At 36.7% G+C, this 21110-nt stretch overlaps 1 protein-coding gene across 2 annotated transcripts in view; it reads left to right on the forward strand.

Annotated features, from left to right (window-relative positions):
* ATRNL1 (attractin like 1) overlaps positions 1–21110 on the forward strand; it is a 429854-nt gene that overhangs the window by 381825 nt on the left and 26919 nt on the right. The window lies entirely within an intron of this gene.

Consider the following 21110-nt stretch of genomic DNA (forward strand, 5'->3'; position numbering starts at 1 on the left):
TTACTCATTCAGAATTCACTGGAGCTGGAGCCAAAATGAACACCTTTGTAAGAAATAGTAGACTGCATGGTATGTGCCCAAAATGCAGGAATAAACCAGAAAACATGCTTTCAGGCTAACTTTTATCATTAAGAGCCAAAAAAAGATATCCTTTTAACCTTCAAAAATCCATTTAAGAGATTAAAAAGTATTGAGTAATGATGAGGGCAAACTCAGTTGACTTATGTTGGAAATAAGCTCAGCTGGGTGTTCTTCTTTTGGCCTGATCACTATCTGTTATTTATTTGGGAGTTTTAGTTCATTTTTTGAGGGCGAGGGGTGTTATATTTTTTTCCCTCTGAGTTCTGAGATGAGGGCTTAGTTCTTAAAATGCTGTTTATAGCTTGGAATACCATTTTTGGAAGTGCTATGAAAATAAAAGTATTACTGATGCTTTGTCAAATACATTTCCTGGAAGGAATATATAAGTGTAAGTGCTCTGAAGAGAGCAATGAGAGAGGAAGGATGTTTAGCTTATTCCCTGTTCATGTTTGAAGGAAATGAAAAAGAAATGAAAGTGTTTATAGTCTTGCTACAAGAAAAAACATTATGAATGGAAATTAAAAGTAATTGTTGAAATTGAAGCTTAAAATGTTTTTGGAGGAAGTTTTTTTGTTGCTTTCAAATTTACTTATGATGTATATCTTGACAGTAAAATTGTATTCATTTAGCTTCTTCATAATCAGCTTCTATTTATCATATAAAGGAGTCTTTGAAAAGTAATTGCTGATCTTTGCTGTGTATAAAGCACAGACAGTATACATGTTTTGAAACAGGACTTGGGTTCAGCAACACATCTGATGTGTCATCCTGCATGTTCCTCAGCCTGTGAAAGAATACACCTCTTTTTTAAACATCTTTTGTCCTCCTGTTACGTTCTGTCTTCTCATTGCTTTACCTTCCACCAGCTTTGCAGGCATATGTTTGGAATGCTATAATGCTGTTCTTCCATTTGTTATTACGGTACCTGTTAGCCACTTAGTGTTTCAATATATATAAATTATTTAGTCCTACAACTTTCACTTTGTTCAGGGCCAGAAGCAAATAGAAATGCTTGAGGTGTTCAGCCATGCTGGTTCAACCATTAGAGTGTATTATATTATGTGGCTATAATCATTTTTTCTTGTTCATGATGAGTTTTGGTACTCATGGATTGCTCTATGTGACCATGCCTAAGGCCAGGCTGGAGCAAGTTTTATTATGCAAGTTTGTTGGCACACCTGGAACTCTGCTAATTTGCTCCATTCCTGTCCTGCAGCATCCTGGGCTGCCTGGGAGCAGATGCTGTGAACACTGCCAAGTTTTTGGAAATGGTGTGAAAACTTTGAGCAGCACACTCGTTCTCTATGCAGTCGGTTTCCCTTATGACTTAAGTTAGACAAAACGAATGATATTGAGGTGGAAGTCATGTGTTCAGTAATTATGTCTTGCCAAGTAATATTAGAATCTTCTATTACTTGCACACAGCCATTTTCCAGCTCGTTGGGATCATTCTAGGATAGAACTGACAGTGTGTCAAGCATCTTTGTTTAAATGATCCATCAATGATACTCGTTCCCTGTTCACATTGAGAGAGTGTGGGATTCATTCCTTCTATACCTACATCCCAAACATAAGATGGGAATGCCTGTATTTTTATTATCCTGCGCTTTCTCCAAAACTGAGGAAGCAAATTCTTTACATAAATAACTAACCTATGCTCCACTGGAGTTCTTAGTTGTATACCTAATTTTTTTAAGCTCTGAATTTGAGTTTTACTTTTCTGAGTTTTACATTAACAAATATTTTGTTGAAAAATGTCTCTGAATATTAAAAAAAACCCACAAACAAACAACCCAACAAACCAGGAAATAAATGAAACCCTACTGTAAAGGTTACTCTTTGTGCAGCATATGTTCTATACTTCACCTTTACTGACAGCTGGAAGAAAAGTTGAAGCTACAGATGGTGGGCTTTGGCCAAAGGCTATGCATGGCAAAAATCTTCTCTAGGAGAGACCATATGTCCCAGTGCAGATCTGTGTGTTCTCTCCTTCCTGCAGAAAATACAACTTTACAGACTTTCAACAACATTGTAAACAGTTAAACTGCTTAAAATTAGTCTGTGATTTAAGATCGATTATATACAGATCATAGATCATAGACTGATCATGTAGGTTTGGTCAAAATATTGATAGAATTTAATTTATTACAAAACAAACCCAAAACACTAGTCATTGGGATTCATTTTTAAAAAGAGTTTTTTTCAATGAAGCAGCTATTTGCAGAATTAAATATCCTGAAAGTCTGGAAAGTCACAAAATGTTGCCATCATGGTAGGTTAGGTGTTTCACAGCAGACCTTACATTTTCTTTCAGGTGTAAGCTAACAATTCAATTATTCTTCTCTGAAGTAACTGATTTTAAGTGAAAGAAATTAGAGACAAAGCATAAATTAGAATGATCAATGCAAAACATTAAGTTAAATTTCTCAGTTTGCATTGACTGATAGAACGTGTGCTTTCTTTATTCTTCAATTATCTTGTTCACTGCATTGTACCTGTGTAATCAGAAAAAAATTAGATGGTCCAACAAAAATAGCAATTGTCTGTAGGGTTCACATGTCTATCAGTACAAATGCATCAGTGTAGTGGATATGTGACTTACAAGTTTTATGATACATTGGAAGCTAGAGATCATCTTTTATTGCTGTAGTGCCTGACCCCATGATTTAAATAGCTTAAACTCCTCTTAATATCAATGCAGATCTAATAATGAGAGCAGCTGCAACCAGTTCTCTAGAAAGAACTAAATTACACATCGCAAAGGGGATTGAACAAAACAAGTTAGACCAGAAAGAAAAGGATAATATATAACTTAATGCAGAAAAAGGTGCCTATGAATTATCAGCATTGGAAGACTCAAGGTCTTCATACAGCTCTGCTGATATATTGGGAAATACAGAAAGAATAGCTTGCTAATGTGATAAATTCTGTTAAAAGAACTGTGACCATGTCATCATTACTACTAAAGCCAACTAAATCCCATGCTCTGAGGTATTGAGTACATTGTACGTATTGAGTACAATAAGTTTATAAAAGAATGTTTGCATCTTTTTGGGATAAGGCCACTTTGTGCTGTAAAGCACAGAGAGAAATGAGAATATGAAACCATTTCAAAATAATTCAGAATCAAGGGGCATAATTTCAGGTTATTTTACTTTCACACAGCAGCACTTACCTATCTACCAAGAGGGCAAGTGCTAGAGCACCCAGTAGAGGAAATTCCCTATTGAGGCTGTGAGCTGAATGTTCTCTGCAGGTATGCACAGATGAGTCTCTCTGTTAAACCTCAGCAGATCTTTAACACCTCCATGGCTGTGACTGGATGAAGTGAATCTAACTTAGTCCATAAAATAACTTGGAAATTAAATGGAAGCTGAAATGGAAGACTGCATGCAATATTCTGTTGTTATAAGTACAAATTAGGATGGCAGGCCTCTGAACAATGCTATCTGAGAGCTCCTGTCTGATATCCTTGACTCAAAAGAGAATTTTGTGTAATTCTGGCCGCACTAACTGTGATGTTCAATCCTACTTAATCAGCAAGCTACAGTAGGATCACAGAATCAATAAAACTACCATGCCATCTGCCTTCCCTGTCCTCACCATCATAATGAATAATGACTCATTAAGTGTTCTACAAGACAATTAGCTCTGGTTGAAAACAGTAACAAGGCTTTCTTGATTATATTTATAATTTTCTCTGATTAAAATACAAGAAACCTAATGCATATCATAAGAGGTACATTTACATAAATATGAATTAACTAATAATTTTTATAGAGTATTATATTTAATTATATTGCTCAATTTTTCTGACCCTTGGAAACAAAACCATAGCTTCTGGCTTTTCATTTGTAGAATGGCTTCATATGTGTACCTATCTCAGTGTGCAGAACTGGTTGCAGACATACTCTGGGGCATGTAAATCTCATGAATTTCTACCTGCTGCAAGCACATTCCTTTGTGCAGATCTTTCATGCTTGCAAAATAACCCAATAAAGTCACTAGTGCTACAAGGATGAAAATAAATATTCCTTTAGAAAAATATAAGTGAAAGATGTAGCAGAAAATACACTGTCATTAAGACAGACAGAGAAGGGTTGAATGTCTGCTTTAGTGAAGAAAAACAATGAATACAGAAGGTGGGGAGAAAAAAAGAGAGAGTAGACATAGAAATGGGAAGATATTCACTGGTGATTAATATTTAGATTCCTAAACATCTAAAAAAGAAACCTAAAATTGATATTGCAAAAGGAAAAAAGAACTCTGAAAAATGATAGATGTCTAGATAAGAACAAACATAATTCTGCATTCTGTTTTCCCAGCTGGCTTATCAGGCCCTACAAAGTAGTGTCCTACTTTTTATTTAAGCAACTATATCTGTGCACCATCCTGTTCTGTCTTCTGTAGCAATCCACTTCTCTAGATTGAATATTGTCTCACCTTTATAATTTTGGAAACAGAATATTGGCTTGTTTTCATTATTTGCTGTTTTATTGACATTGATTCACCAAGGTATATTTTATACTTGTAATCTAACAGTACTGTTTAGGTAGGATAAAGTGGCATGTAAATAGAGAAAACATTATAAAAACTGAGCAAAACTAACTACACAACACCCCTAGAAGAGACACCTCCCCCCCATCATGAATAGGAAGGCTTATCAAATAATGAAATATCAAAACAAAAAAGTCTCAGTTCTCTTATTTCCTCTGAAGTCCCAACTGGAAATAAGTGAAACTCCGTATTACACAAAAACAGTGAAAAATGTCAAGAACTTGTGTTAAAATGCAGGGGTGAGTCAGACATTTTATTTATTATGCAAAGATGCACAGTCATGTTCATTTGACCAGAAGCTCTACATTATAAAAGACTCAGCAGGGAACAGAAATATTTGAGTTTCCTTTTACTGTTTAGACTGTGTGAAGACTGGGTTTAATCTTTCTCTGTAACCTAAGGCATGACTAGAGCATTTTGTATAGAAATGTAATTTTGGTAATTGTGTTGAAGGATACTCCATATTAGTTACCAACATGATGCCAGTTAAAAGCTGAAAAAATTAGAAAACATTTACATTGTGGGAGAAAATCAAAATGGTCTTTGTAACAGTTTTAATGACTACATCTAAACCTAAAATTTTAATTAGTATGTTAAGCAGTTTCTTCAACTTACTGACACTGAGAGACAGTAAAATCCAGGGCTCTTTTCAGTTAGCTGGAGATGCTTAACAAAATAGCTCTAAGACTTGGTGTAAACTAAAATCATCTATTCCCAAGATCATTTTACTGAAGGAGGTGCTTCCTTTTGAGCAGTAAGGCCTATTTTTGGAGTGACTATTTTCTGCCTAATTCCATCCTTCTGCATTGCATCAAATGAGGGAGCAGACTGTGTTTATAGTAGTGACACTGTGAAAAGAACACAGTGGTAAGTGGCAGATGGTGCTGATGATTACTTAAAAAATATTTATGGCAATAGCAAAAACAAAGTAGATAATAAGACCTGCTAGCCACTGCCACCCCTTCTCCATCCCAAACCCAGAGCAGTTACTTCTGCAATGTGGAGGGTAAAGTCTACTTGAAAAGTACAGGAGTTCTTAGCACAGAAAGCTTTGTAAGTGATGAAGAATGAGGTATTGATTTTGTCTGCTCTTTTACAGAATTTTAGGTGGTTCTGTAATGAATTAGCTTTTACATCATTCTAGCCATAGAAACTTGATTCCTTTAAATTCTGAAGAATATACTTGGAAAGGACATAAACATTTTAATATGAAGAACATGCAGTATAATGTTAGCAATGTGTCTTCCACACATCTTGGCAAAAGTAACTTATTGATTGGACAGTAAAACCTGCATGCTGTGGAGCCATCAGCAAAAAAATGTAAAAAGAGAAGGAAAAAAAGTAAAGAGAGAACAGGAGAATAGAGGAGGTGGAGATGGTTGTTTTACAATTTTATCACTGGATTTGCTGCCCTAGAGGGACTCAATAAAATGAGACATATTAATAAAAACTGTTAAGTACTGTGAACATTTCTTTGACAACTAGTTATTCATTTTTCACTCCAAAACTGTCACTGTTTCTCCAGAGTATTAGAAATACTTTTTTCTTTTGGGGTTTTTGCAAGCTTTACTTGCATAAAGGCAGCTGAAAGAATGTCTGAAGAGGATGTAAAATTCTGAGCACTGAAGTGTAAGTGCAGCCATGTCCATCTCTTCCCCCGTGTTGGGAACCTATTGCCAGGTTGCATTCAGGTGACAATTTGGTGGTTTCCTGTCCCCTGTTCTTATGGGAATGGAGAAACAATGATAAATGCTCATGAGCCAAAGCTTCTGGCCACATACAGATGCACTAGAATCCAAACCTTCAGATCAAAGGCTCTAACCTGGAAAGAAATACTATTCCTCTACCACACATGCCTGCTCACCATCAGCTGCAGTACTTGGGGCTCTGCTATTTTCATCCATCACCTACAGCGTTTTAACACAGCAATCAGATCTTGTCTCCACTTTGATTTTGCCAAGGCAAATGAGATCTGCTCTAAACCTGTTCTTCAGTCTTCTGAACACCTTTGTAGTGCTTTGTCCCGGTTTTAGCCTCAGTTCATCTCTTTTTACCTTGCATGACCAGGTTTGTACTCAAAGTGCCATGTGAAGGCCCATCTGGCATTGCCCAATGGCATTAACATTTTGTTGCTGTATTCCTTTTAAGATTTAATTTTTAAAAACATTTTCCCCATTTCCAACTTGATATTTCTGCAGCCAACTTATTTTCTTCCTTGAACTGTAAACTTTTAGAGGATAACTTTCTGTTTGTTTCCAAAATAAGTGGCTTGGAATTTTGCTGTTCAATCTGAGTATATTTATACTCCTTAAGTTCTTGGGGTCATGCATCTCTTTCTGGATTATATTCTAAGCCTTCTCTGTAGTGATGATGTTTGCCATGATTGAATTTAACTACATTAAGGCCAAGTTCTTTAATGAAAACAAAAATGAACTGTAAAAAGTATGACTCTTGTTTCCATGTTATACCTTCACCAGCCTTCTTTCTCTTCAAAACTATTTTTTGTTTTCTCTCCTTCATGCCATTATTCACTCTCCATAACTCCTCTAGCTTCTTTTGATAATTTATCTGTTGGTAAATTCTCATAAGATTTCGGAAATCTAGAAAATGTTCTGCATGTCTTCCCCAGAAAATCATCTAGCTTATTGTAGAAAAGTATCAGGGGATTCTGGCACAATCTTTGGTGAAATGTTGTTGCATTTTGACCTGCTTTCCATTTACCTGCCCTTAATTATTCCTTCTTGCAAAGTACCTCATAGCAGAGCCTGATTAATAGATTGCTAAATAGCTGAATATTTTTCCTTGAATCTAGACAATATTTAGTTTGAAAGAAACAGCTGTTACTGTTCTCAATTTGTATGCATCTGACATGACAGATTATTAAATTTCCCTGTTACCAGCCTTTGTTTTCTGATATTCTTAGAGAATTAGTCTTCTGATTACCCTAATGTCATTCCATAAAACTTCTGTTTCTTCTGTTTCCATATCCTCATTCCATTATCCATATTGATGGTCTTTGATAAACATTATCTCCCTCCTTGAAAACCTCCAAATTCGCTCCTGGGACAATATCTAGAAAATACCTGATGTCTGCTTCATTCTTTCTACGTAATGACTGTGTTTTGGTCTCTTAGTTATATACAGTGAAAATCCTTGGCTGTTTTTTTACTAAACCTTTGTAAGGTCTAACTCATCTAGACTTTTGACAATTCTTATTTGGCTCTTACATATCTTTGCCTGCAAACGACAGCCTACTTTGTTGCTTGATGCTTTTTAGCCATTTTCATAGGCTTTTGGAATTTAAAAAGCTGTAAACTTTAGGTCTTCAAATTTGATCATCTCCCAGGCAGAGCCTTAGGCCCTTTGCAAGGTTAAGCTTTCCCTGGTTGAAAGAAATCACAGTGTGCTTTTCTTCTTCTGACATGAATGATACAGACATCGACAAAGGAGAGAAAAAGAAAGAAAAATTATAAAGGCAACTAACAAACATGGGAAGTTCTCACTTCAGACTTTTGCTGAGAGAGGTTCTACAATACTTATATGGTTTTTAATGGAAATATCATGGGAAAAAAATCTTTTAATAGCATGATTTATTTTACACAAGCAGAGACATTGATGATCAGATAATGCTGTAAATCGTGTTCTCCTCCTAGCACAAAGACACAGGCAGCAGTGGGGCCCATGTGCTTGTACACCTCAACCTAACAGAGCACCATTTAAATTTTGTGCTGTTAAACTTTGAGGATTCAACAGATGTCTAGTTAGAGGTGCAAAATTAAGTCAAGTGAGCAAATCCCAGTGAAAGTGACACACTGTATGATAAGTGCCCTTCCTGTGAAACTGGTGGTCTGGTTTTGTATTCAGTCAACACATACTATGTAGAGCAGATGGCTTACAGCTAAATTAGAACCATAAACCTTTCAAAGTTAAAGTTATAGATGAATTAAATCTTTCAGCAGGGGTCCCATCACCTATTTCTCCTGACTCTAACATTGAATCCCTGGAAAAGCAGATTGACTTCTGCTGATTAAAGAAAAACAATCTTCAACTAAAAAAGAATTACATTGAGATCTGTCCTGATTCTTCATCCTGGCATCATGGAAAGTTTCATTCATTACTGGGACAATGCAATAATCTACCTTGCTGTGTTTATTTTATCACACTCTTGGAGTAAGATGCTTCTACTGCCTATTTTTGGGACAAAGCTGTCCAAAATTATACAGAGACCAATCAGATTTATCATTCTTTGGCATTTGATGGCATCCATCTGTTTATTTACAAAACTGCTAAAGACTTATTGAGTTACTAGACTACAGAGAAAATAAATTGAGTTATCATATGTAGTTAAATTCCATCCTTGCATCTGCTGTCTTTACAGCCTGTATGGTGTTTTCTGAAATTACACTGGCTTGCAGACCCAGGCTTCAGGAATACATTTACTTCACAGCCTTTTTATGCCATTTCAAGGGAATTTCTAATGCATGAGCAATTTGTGGTTCAGGAAAATGTTGACAGAAGAATGTCAGGGCTTTCTGTTGTTAGCAGTTTAAAAGCATGATAGGAACGTTTCTTACTTAAAAGTATCTCTTAAAAGTTGGGAGCTACTCAATTTCTGGAATAATTTGATCTAACCCCTTTCAATCAATATTGCACAACTATTGTAGAAGGCTTTAAAGCTTATGGGCACAAATATACTAATATTATTAGTAAGTATAAAACACTTTTAAGATGAGGGATGGGAAATGAACTCTCATGCTCTGTGTATTCAATTATTGTTGTAAGTACAAATGAAAATAAATAAGGTTTAAAGTTCAAATCTTTCCGTCAGTAAAACTGAATAGCAAAATGAGGAAATACATCTTAAAGGGATACTTTAGTTCCTGTAGCAAGTGTGAGTTTGCAGCAGTGAACTCAATTATAGCCCACATCCTTTCTGTTTGTGGATGTGCTGCTCTGTAACAATAAAATCACTGGAAATGTCCTTTTGAAGGAACTAGTCTGAACCCAGCAAAGATATTAACTCTGAGCACTCACAGGTAGCTGAGAGCTCTGTGTCACCTTTGTGTTAATCTGGTCACAATTGTTAGAGGAGGGTTCTTGCTTGATGTGACAAATCTCTTACTGTGGTAAATTCCCAGCTTCGCTTATTTGTGTGCCTTGAATTCAAGTTCTGCTTCATCATTTTGGAACTGAGAGGTCTAGGGAATATATTCCAGAGAGAGCCACGTGTCAGCTCCTGTCCTGTAGGGATACAGCAGATCCAGGTCAGTGCTGCCTGTCCAAGCCCAGGGCTGAGCTCTGCATCTCCTTGAACCATCCTTTGGCATCCAAGTATGGCACTGTGCCTACACACAGCACCAGCTAAATGGTGCATCCTGATGACTAAGTCTTGGTGGGACATGAAACGTGGAACAGCGTGGAAACCACCAAATGCTGTTTTGGGAATGGTTTGGAGCCTAGCAAGGGTGTCAGAACTTGGACAGCCTGGTGAATCATGCCTGACTGCAGAGCTACTTCAAAAATTCCTGCAGGATGCACTACTCTGTGCTAGCACTAGATGGGTGGGTTTCTCTCATATCACATCTGCAATTCTGTAGGTTAAAAAAATAATAATGATAATAACAACAACAAGGTTGGAAAAAGGTTGGAAGTTGATTTTTCTGCTCTTTCTTACAAACTAAAGCAAATATTAAGGGCTGAAGAAACAATGAGAAGGAAAAGTGTTGGGCATAAAAAATGAAAAGAATTATTAAAAAATTATTGGAAAGAATTACTAAAAATTATTAAGAATTATTAAAAATTATTTAAAAATAATTCCAAACTAAAAATCCAAGGGTCAGTTAAATCTATTTAAAAATATAGTATGGGATAAAACTAGGTTTCTGTGAATGTTATGTGACCTGGCAAGTGAGTCACACACTAAACTGCATATATTTTTCATACTGGAGAAAATGAACTTGAAAATGACTGATAGCTAGTTAATATGGGAAAATGGCAGACAAAATAATCCATCCAAAAGAGGAACATTTTAAACTAGTACCTGTATGTGAATCACTTCTAAAAGAATCCCTCTTTATAAAACTACCCTTCCTAAAATGTTTGGGTCTGAAATAATATAGCATTAACTGCATCCTCCAAATTGCTAAGCAGGAAGTATGGATCTGAACAGTGGCTGAAAAAGACTCTTGTCACTTTAAGTCTTTCATGTCAAGAAAGTTGTCCTGAGTGCTCAAAACATGCTAGGGTGTAGGGGAAAAAATCAAAAAGAAAATGACAATGGCAAACTATATTTAGGGGTGAGAGTGACTCAACATGAAATGATCAAGTAAAGTTTAGAATGACAATGTATCTATCTATCTTCATTTGTACTATTTATATATATTTATTACTTATAATTCACGATTCACTGATGCACAGTCTGAAGTGTCTTCTATCAAGTTCTCAGTGTCCTCAGCTTCTTTTGAGTGCATCTGACTATAAGTGGGACGTAAAATATCTGGTGCCTTGCCACAGGGCAAACCCTGGAAGGCAGAATAGTTGGATTGCAGTGATCAAAGGGTAACCTTCCTTATCCTCGCCCTCTGACAGTGATACAGTAGCATGAAACCCATAACTGCAGTTCAAGGCTTTCAGACTTGTCCCTGGGAGGATCATTTAGGGCACTTTTCCAGGTACAAAACTGCTTCAGGCTTGTGTTGTCCATTCCCCCACAACCTTTCCCCTTCTTGAGTGTTTGCAGCTGTAGCTGCCTCTCACACAACAGTGGGTTCAGCAGAACTTGCTCCGTGGTGAAACGGTTTCACTGACTGGAGGTGGAAGTTTTAGGCGGCTGATTGTAGTTAATCATATCAAAAAGTAAGAAAATTCTCGTGCATCTACTGGAATTTGTACCCAGAGCAGATTTTAGCTCTTGCTCTGCTAACCAGATTCCCATGTGTTTGTGGATATGTGGTCTTTCTCTGTGCTCTCTGTAAAATGGGAATGATACTTTGAGGATGTTGTGGGAATAAATGAAAAACGTTTGAGTTGTTCTCAGATTCATTGTTGTCAGTGTAATAGAAAAAAATCCAAGCAATAGTTCATAGCATGGTTTAGTGCCTAATACCATTCATTAATTTCCAGATCCCTGCATTGCTTCAGCAGAAATGTTTGAGTCAAGGATAAGGACTCTTCTTCACTATTTGTTGATGAAATTTCAGATCAGTATCTAAATATATAAGATACTCTGTTGTTCTGTTTTGTTTTGTTGGGTTTCTTTTCTCTGGGAAGAGCACATTAATCTTTTACTCTTTCTGCAGACAAATGATTCCTGTCAAATATACTCATGCAGGAATCTTTATCCACAATAGAGAAAAACTGATTAGTCATCATGAAGGAATAGATAAAGAATCTGTGATAGCACATTGCAGCTGGGAGTACACAATGAAGTTTTTGTAGAGATATTTTGTTTACCTGAAAATGTATCAATATGCAAAAGGCATAACAAGTTACACTACAAACTATTACAGCATAACACATTAAATTCAAGAATAGTTTGCATCTTTTCTCAGGGAAGCAAGAAAAGATTGGTACTCTTAAAGTAAAAAATTATTTAAGTATAAATGTGAACTTCAGATGAAATTTTCTTCACAATTTCTGGAGATTGTAATTACTAAATTTAAAATTTGAATGCTGAAGAAATAGCCTTTGAATAAAATCTATTTGCATTTGTATATGTAGAGGATGGAAATAATGGGGAGTTGTTTTTTAGAAAACAGCAAACCATGGCTGGCAGCACAGGGAGCTGTGTCAGAGCATTGTTCTGACTGACATGGGAGAAGAATTATATGTAGCTTTAAATGGTGCCTTAGATAAAAATGAAAATCTATGATTTAATTTACTGTTTTCTGATGATTTAAGAATATATGCTTGGAATAATTTAGAGTAGAGAAAGCTCTAATTTATGTGAAACAGTGCATTAAAAGCAGTTACTCATCCACCTAAGAAACATTATCAGCTACTCATCAGCTTCAATTCAGAACACAATCTGAAGAATAGCCTGGAAAAGGCATCAGATTTCTTCTGCTTTTTAAAGACCTTGGCAATGCAAGATACTGAGTGTGACAAATGCAGTTAGGTATAAATTACCACTCTTCTTGCAGCTACTGCAGCTCAAGGTCCCACTTCCCTCCACTGAAATGCACAGAGTTCCACCTTGGTTTGTACTGGAGGAAATCTGGAATGCTATTACAGAACACTCTGCAAGCTCCCATTATTTTCAACAGGAGTGATGCCAAGCTCCTTTCAAAGTTGATTACAGAATCATAAAAAAAATAAGGCTGGAAAGGACTTTTAGAGATCATTTACTCCCATCTCCCCTGTTCATGGCAGTATCAGCTGCATGTAAACTATTTCTGGCAGATGTTTGTCTAACCTGTTCATAAAAGCATACAAAAATGGACTTTCTGCTTCTTACCTAGGATATTTTTTTCACCCATGTATTCCTGTTAGAAAATCTTTCCTAATGGTTAACCTAAATTTCCTCTGCTATGGTTTAAGCCCATTGCTTTTTATCATGCCCAAAATGAGCATAGAAGAAGATTATTTCCTTCCTTCCATTTCACTGCAGACATCTATATTTTTCTGTTTACACTCTATCACCTTTCTGTATATCAAAATAATCCCAGTTCATCTAAACTGGTCAAGGTCATGTTTTCTAGACCTGGTTGCTTTGTATTAGTCCCCTAAATTATGCCTATGCAGAGACAGGTACAGCAGGAGGGTAGAATACTGAGGGTGGAGGGTGAAAAAGAGTATTTTACAAGAAAATGTTGCTGAAATTACACCAATCATTCAGCAGCTTTTTTTCTTTTTTTTTTTAGAGTACCACCTTATCTTTCAGTTGCTCTTTATATATGCACAATACCCATCCTTCCTACACTGTTAATTACTGCTGTCTGCTATATTCAAAGGCTGGCATGCCTAAAGTGAGAGGTGTGTGACATGGGACACTAATTCTGAACTTGGGCAGTATGCAGGATCTGCAGAGTAAATCAAAATCAAAAAATCTGTAGGAAAATCAAAGATGTGGTTGATTCAGATTTTCTCCTTCCCAAATCTTAATTTTACTAAGTGACTTGACACTGAAACCAGAAAGCTTACTCCACACTTCTTCTAAGTTTGGCTATTTTTAGGATTTTCTGCGGAGATCTTGGCCCTGAGCTTTAATTCCTTCTTCCCACACACATGCCCATCTCTTTCCATCCACAGTGGAGTCAATGATTCACGTCTGGTACACTCAGCCAGCGGGGATCTGTTATTTCTTCCTGTAGGGTTGTGGCACTTTGTAGCAAGGTGCAATGAAAATTCCTTTTAATGAAGAGAAATTTGTCTTAGGAAACAAGTGTGGCTTGCATCCCAGCAGAAGTGGTGTGTGGCAATTTAGGGTTTGTGATGTATGTTTTGCTTACAAGGATGCACAATTAATTCATGAGGGAATTTGTAAATTATTCAAGTTATCCTTACCTGTGGGATAAATATTGTCCCCTAAAAAGCTCATGTAACTTTATAATCTGATAATTTATTCTGTCAGGGTAAACTAAGAAATTCTGTAGTCAACTTTCACTACTTGTTATTGGGCAGCTAGAGATTTATTCAAATGCTGTTTCTCTGATATTATGCTTCACTGATGCTTTTTCTGATTCTTCTCCATTGATCAAAAGTAATTTTTAGAAAGCACAATTCTCCTGCATCTTCTCATCATAAATTATTGGTTTTTTCTTAGATGGTAGATACATGAAAATATTCTGGATAGTTAAACAAACAATCAGAATCATGTCAAGCATTTAAGATTCAGTTTTTTCCACTGGATACAGCATTTAGTTTTACCATCTTCAGCATAGGTAATTTTTCTACACTTATGGGAGGCCACTTTGCACTTCTGGCCTGTCACAGACCCTATGAAAAGTTCAAGACGTGCAGGATTTTATATCCCAAATGAGACAAATTGGTACAGCAGGATTAAAGTGTGAAGGTTGTAACAATCAACAGCCACAACCACAGTCACTGTCCCACTCTGAATGTGCAGCCCAGCTCCCAGGGAGAGTTTACATCAGCTGATAGCACAGACATCCTGACACAAAGCTCAGGGAAGAGGCAGCTCCATCCTTTGTACCAGAGCAATTACACTCTCTAATCCCACTCAACAGCTCTGAGGGGCACTGGGCAGCAATTCCCCCTATTAGATCCTACCCAAAATGTCCAAACATGGACAAACTAACAAATGCTAGTTTGGAAGCATGGAAATGCTGATCTGGAGTGTCTGGCTGATGGGTGCACAAAGTCTGGAGCTGTCACTTAGCCATCAAGCTGGACATTGATGCAAGGACAGTCATTTTCTAGGAGGTACAGTCAAAATATTTCACTTCAGCAAGTGCCCTTCTTCCATGTCATTACATTCCATGTATTCTGTGCTTTTATATCCTCAAATGTTCCAAGTGTATTTATTTGTGTAGATACATAAAGGTGCAACTTGAACACCTGAGTTCAGCAGAGTGAATTTACAATCGACAAAGGACAGAAATTCCCAGCTACCAATAAAATCATATACATTACAGATTCTAGTTCTCAGTCCTGGGAGTCCTTAAATTAATGCAAGTTTATCCAAATGAAAAGGGCTGTTCTCTGATCAAATCAGTGCTTTCAGTAGATGAAAAATGTCTAGACACCTGAAAATTATGAAATTAGTTCCCAAGCTCATCTTCTAAACACACTTTATGGGTGTACTTGTGAGTGGATTTTTAACCTATTTCAGGTGTTCTAGTGAAAGCTGATGTCCCTTCAGTCACATCTCCTGTAGCTGACTAAGAGATGGAACATAGTTATGAGACCAGTGGTACAAAATGGTACAAAAATAACATAAATGAAAGCTGAGCATGGACACTGTCAATAAATTAATAACAATTACAAAGCAATCGTGATTGAAAATATTAATTCCAATCAAAAGATCTTTGCTCACCAGTTGCAGTGCAGCCTGTATGAACAGTTAAAGTGTTCATACTGATAGAAATTTTTAGCTTTCTTTTTCAGAAGTGAAAATATTGTGCTAAGGCCGCACTGAAATCTATGGATACACCACCAGATCCTATTCCATGTGAGGAATCACATCACTACAGTGATACCAGTGCCATTAAGATAGAAAGGTCTTAGAAAAGTCTCAAGAAACCTCATAAAATAAATTCTTTCTGTCTGTTCCTCCTGGTGTTTGTTCCATGTTTTCAATACATCCTTTTTATCCCAGTACCTGGCTGGGTGACTTTGTACAATATTGCTTGGGTACTTTTGATAGAAGTCATTTTTACCTTCTCCTCTTCAAATTTCCCTGCCTAATCTCAGTAGCCTCTGTATGCATTTTCTTCTACACTTTGAAAAGCAAAAGCTGAGACATGTCCCCAAATTATTTTCCTTTTGATACCAAATTTCACACTTGAATTTTAATGCTGCATTTCTTGCTCCAGGAGCTGAAGCTTTGTTTACTCAGCTGAGCAGTGGCAGGACTGGTGCAGTTTTCCCAGCAGGGCTCACTGTTCCTTAGTGTTCCTAGAGAAAACACTAGCAAATGTGGAAGTTGGTGAGGGCTGTTGTGGTTCTTGTAATATATTTTCTATTAGATTGAAATGAAAAAAATGCCACATCCATTTCAGAGAGCACCAAGCTCATAATCAGATGGTAATGATCTGTAGATGAAGAGGAGATCCGTGTCCAAGCACGTAACTTCCTTTGTACTTGTGAGATTGAACAGACCATGATTTCAAGTTATGGGCTCTTAACTGTTGGTTGGCTTTGTTTTCCTTTTGGTATTATTTATATCTTCTGGATTGCAATGCAAAGGACTCATTGAAAAATCAGTAGTGAATAAAAGCTTCAACTTCAGATCAGTAGTTGTAAGCATTCTCCAAAGTATAGGGAAGAGGAGGGAATATTGATTTCTCAAGAAATCAACTATTAGGAAATGAAACAACTTTGAAAAGGTGGGGATATTACCTTATTGGCAATGGTTCATGAAGTACATTCTGATCTTGGCCCTTGGATGCCACTTATACCATCTTCCTACAAGCTGGAATGCTGTTTTGCCAGAGCTTGAAAAGGAAGCATTTTTTCCTGTTCAAAACATTTTCAGCATTTCAAGCCAAACAATTTGTGTGGAGGAATAGATCTCTATTTAAAGAAATAAGAGCAGACTATTCATTATCTGGAATCCTACTTTAGCATGTTCTTTGTTTTGGAAGCAAGGCTATGAATTGTACTCGTTTTATGACCTGACCAGCCATGAATGAAAGAGCTGGCTGATTTTGGCTCCATAGTTACGTGCCTTTCTTGTAAACTCTGACTGAGCATGCTGTAATAAGCTTTTCTGGTTCCAGACTGGTGAGGTTGAAATGGAAAGAAACAAACCTGATTGAAGTTGCAGGTCTGCTTGTAGCTTGTTTCATTCTAGATACAGTTGGAGCCAATTTTATTTCCTATTAGTCAAGATTAAAAAAAGCCTCCAGTCTCACATACACCGACTCCACAAAGACAGATACGGTACAGTTTGATTTCCTGGATCTCTCCTTGATTCAGTGAGAGGGGTTGACAGATGTGGCTGGAAAGAAAAATACCCCATTTAAAGGTTGAGATGCTGAAACAGGATCAAATTGTTAGAGCAGACAGCTTTTTTAACTGTTTTGTTTGTGGTTGCCCATGAGTGTAGCAATGCATTCAAAAGTAGTAGGTTGTTATGTTTTTTATTTTCAAATTCAATGTGATGGTTGTTTTGAGAAATATTTAATTGGAGAGAAACTTCTGATGCTGTCCTGCACTCACAAATATTTTTCAAGCTAATGTCTCTCCTATTTCTTAACAACAAAACCAGAAGCATAAATGGAAAATGAAGTCAAGCTTAACAAAATGTACCATTCCTTTATGAGCAGATTTAATTGTTCATTGTCTGCATATAGAGTGGTGTGCTGATATGACAGCACAGAATATTCTGACTTCTCCCAGACTCTTAGGACACTTCGAGGTGTGATTATGGAAAGTAACATTCAAGAGATTGTGCAACTTCTGTGTGACATATTACTTGAAAATGACAAGAAAATGACTGCTCCTCTGAGGAGGTAGATTATGCTGCATGTAAACACATGGGAAAATGTAATTTACTACATTTTGCTTGTGGAAGCAGTTATTTTTATTATTTAAATGGAAAGACAAGATTCTTACAGTTACTTGGTATTAGTGAGTTAGCTGTTCTTCCCACATATTCAGCTTTCCTTTGCATAGAACATGCATTTTTTGAGAACATGATAGAAAATGCAGCCCTAAAAAATAAGTTATGAAGTTCTAAGAGTTCTTAAGCAGATGTTTTAGAAATTATCTCCACATCACAGTGCCATTTCTTCTATGTTTTTTGCTACCCCCAAAATAACTTGTTATCTTTTAGAAATGTTGAGACATTTAAGTGTATTTTAAATCTGTTTCTATGTGCATGTGTGAGCAAAAAAAATCATGTTTTTTGTCAGCTGAATATAATGCAGTTGGGAACTCTCTCTTTAGAAAGCTCAAATCTGTAGAAATGGTGCTGTTTAAGAAAATCAGTGTTTTTTTTCAAATTTACCAACAAATCCTACCCCAGTGTCATTCAATGATGTATCACTGTGATGCATCATTAAATATTGAGCATTATATAAGTGCTGCAGGATTTAGTTTTGTTCACTATACATAAAGACTTGTGTAACTTGGCCAATAAGTTTCCACACTGTGAAGAAAGGATAGAAGTGCTCTGTGATGTTGGTCTTTTAAATAGGAGTTGGGTGGAAATGAAGAAATTGGAGATATGCAACATTACAATTTACAGACTTGAGAGAAATGCTCAGAATAAGTGTTCAGAAACTCCTTGGCTGTGAACTTTGCTGATCTGAACCTGCTGTGGGAATTATCCCTGTTATTTAAAATGTAAGATCTAGTTCATTTATACCTAAATTCTGTTTGCTTAGCTACCAAGCAGATGTTTATTTTCTGATACTATTAATGATTCAGTCAGGCTGTGTATCAGGCATTATTACCTATACATAAAGTTGTCTGTGTCTGCAGCTATTTCAAGCAATTAACAACTTTAAATGTAACCACTATCATATGGCTATTTTGTCCTATTTATAAGCTTGTTTTTGAAGTATTTCTGTAGTTAGATACAAAACATATATTCAGACAAACTTAGGTCTGTCTGCTAAGTTTCGCAGCACAGTGAAATGAAAGATTTTTGTGGAAAAATATGTTTACATTCAAAAGCAATTTCTAACACTTCTGTTGTTTACAGCACAGTTTTAAATCAGGTCAAGCAAAAAAAAAACCCAAACCCATGAACTGAAGAAGTGCATTTCTTTGTTCCCTGAGTTCAGCCCAGTTTGGTGGATCCATAAACTGTAGGACATTACAATTTTCTTTCTTTTAGTTGCATTTAATAGGAAAAATTGGCAGCAGACCAAAATAATAGCTGAGCTCCAAATCAGTTTTAAGGATTCAGGCTGCTAACCTGAGCAGCTGCACTGTGAGGTGTTGGTGCTGCTGGAGCAGTGAGGAAAGAGGAGGAGCAGTCAAGGTTCTGCTCCTCAGCCACTCCTTCCAGACCTGTCACAGAGCATTATCCCTTTGCTACATCTGGGAGGCCATAGAAAAGATAACTTTCACCCATGGGATTATTGCTGACAATTCATATATTTGGTCCTGAACATAAAGGACCAAACACTGATCTAACATTGAGGAGTTGTATGATGCAGCTGATTTGTCCAATATCAAGCAGTAGGGCCCTGGGGAGAACACTGCATTGAGCTAGCAATCCTTGGAAGTCTATTCATTAAAGCAAACAAAAACAGGGTGGAGGGGGGAGAGAATTTTTTCTAGGGTTATTTTAAGGGGAAATAAACTAGAAAGCCAAATTTTTGCAAGTAATGGTTTGCCAGATTTGACTTATTCCCTTCCCCTGGGTGAGTGCATGGTGATACAGCCTTCAGTAGTGTGATACTGTTGTGTGTTTCTGCAGAACACCTGCAACATTCATTGCACAGGCTGGACCATAAGAAAGGACAAAATTATGTTTGAACAAACAGCTGCAGTGTTTGAATGTTTGCTCTTGCCACTCACACATATTGTAAGGTTTTCTTAATGTGGATGCTGTTGGATGCACATTTAAGTGTGGGGGATGTGTGTGTGCAAAAACATGCATGTACACCTGGAACTGAGGAAATGAGGAGCTTTCTGTTGCAGCACAAAAAGAACTATCAATTTCCCAGAAGAAGAATGCTGTAGGGCCAGTTTAAACATTTTAGTGCTGTAGATGTATGACTTTAAGCCCTGGGAAAAAGCTGGCTGAATATGTCATAGACATGATTTGTCTTTGGATGATAGCAGCATCTCTCATAAAGCACTCCACTCAATCTGTGGCATGATATTAGTGGTGAATGCGGAGAATTCTCTTTTCCAGTAGCTTGAGGTATACTTATATGAATCTAGCTGCTGAGTGACATGGTAAATAAAATCCAGAGGAAAAATGATACACAGTTAAAGATGTATTTTAGTGACAGGCAATGCAGCAGCAAAGGCAAACAGAGATCTAATCCTGCATTAGTACGTGAAAATAAGAGGAAACAAATGCCTTCAAGAACTAATGATCCCTTGAATCTTTTATCTGTTATCACAAATTAGGCTGGGAAAGATCTATTTCATGGAAAATAACTGTTCTGCTCCATCTTTTACTATATCTTGTATATTCCCCTCCTTAGGACTCCCACTTAAGAAGTGCATGTTAGGAGTAGAATCTTTCCATTTGGAGAAGAGTGTATCAATGCACATACTAACAGTGTGGAGGTCTGTGTAGGTACTGCCTTTTACCATCTGCATTGTTTAAGCCACATTTTCTCTTATCTTTCTGACACTAATTCTAGCACCAGAATTACATTAGTCCCCACAGTGGATCTTCATTTCTGACAGTAGATTTCTGAGAAAATGAAAAATCATCCAGTCATTTCTCTCTAATTAGTTGTGTCTCTAAATACCTAATTATCACTGGGAACAAATTGCACACTACAAAGATAATATTATGGAGAGCTGTTAATCTGTTAAGATGCTGCTTTTGAGTTTTGTACAGTCAATGCAGCTGTTAAAACAGAATTTTTGCCACCTGGATATATCATTACCATTTTATTGTAAAATTCAGAAATAAGTGACGGGAAACCAGAGGATTGGAGTTGACTTCTTTAAGCATTGTGCTTGTCAGATAAAGAAATGTATCCTTATGTCCTTCATAATCTACTCTTTTCCATACTTTGAGCTACTTTTGAATTCTTAAAAGGTGAGTCTATGGCAGCACTAAAAATTAAATGTTCTTTCAGGATTATTTGGTTTGTTAATAGCTTGGTTTGCATTGTCCACATATACATGGCAAGGTAGAATAACACAGT

The sequence above is a fragment of the Pseudopodoces humilis genome, chromosome 9 (genome assembly GCF_049639895.1).
Source record: "Pseudopodoces humilis isolate 2021_Gansu_Grassland_sample_001 chromosome 9, ASM4963989v1, whole genome shotgun sequence".
Lineage (NCBI taxonomy): Eukaryota > Metazoa > Chordata > Aves > Passeriformes > Paridae > Pseudopodoces > Pseudopodoces humilis.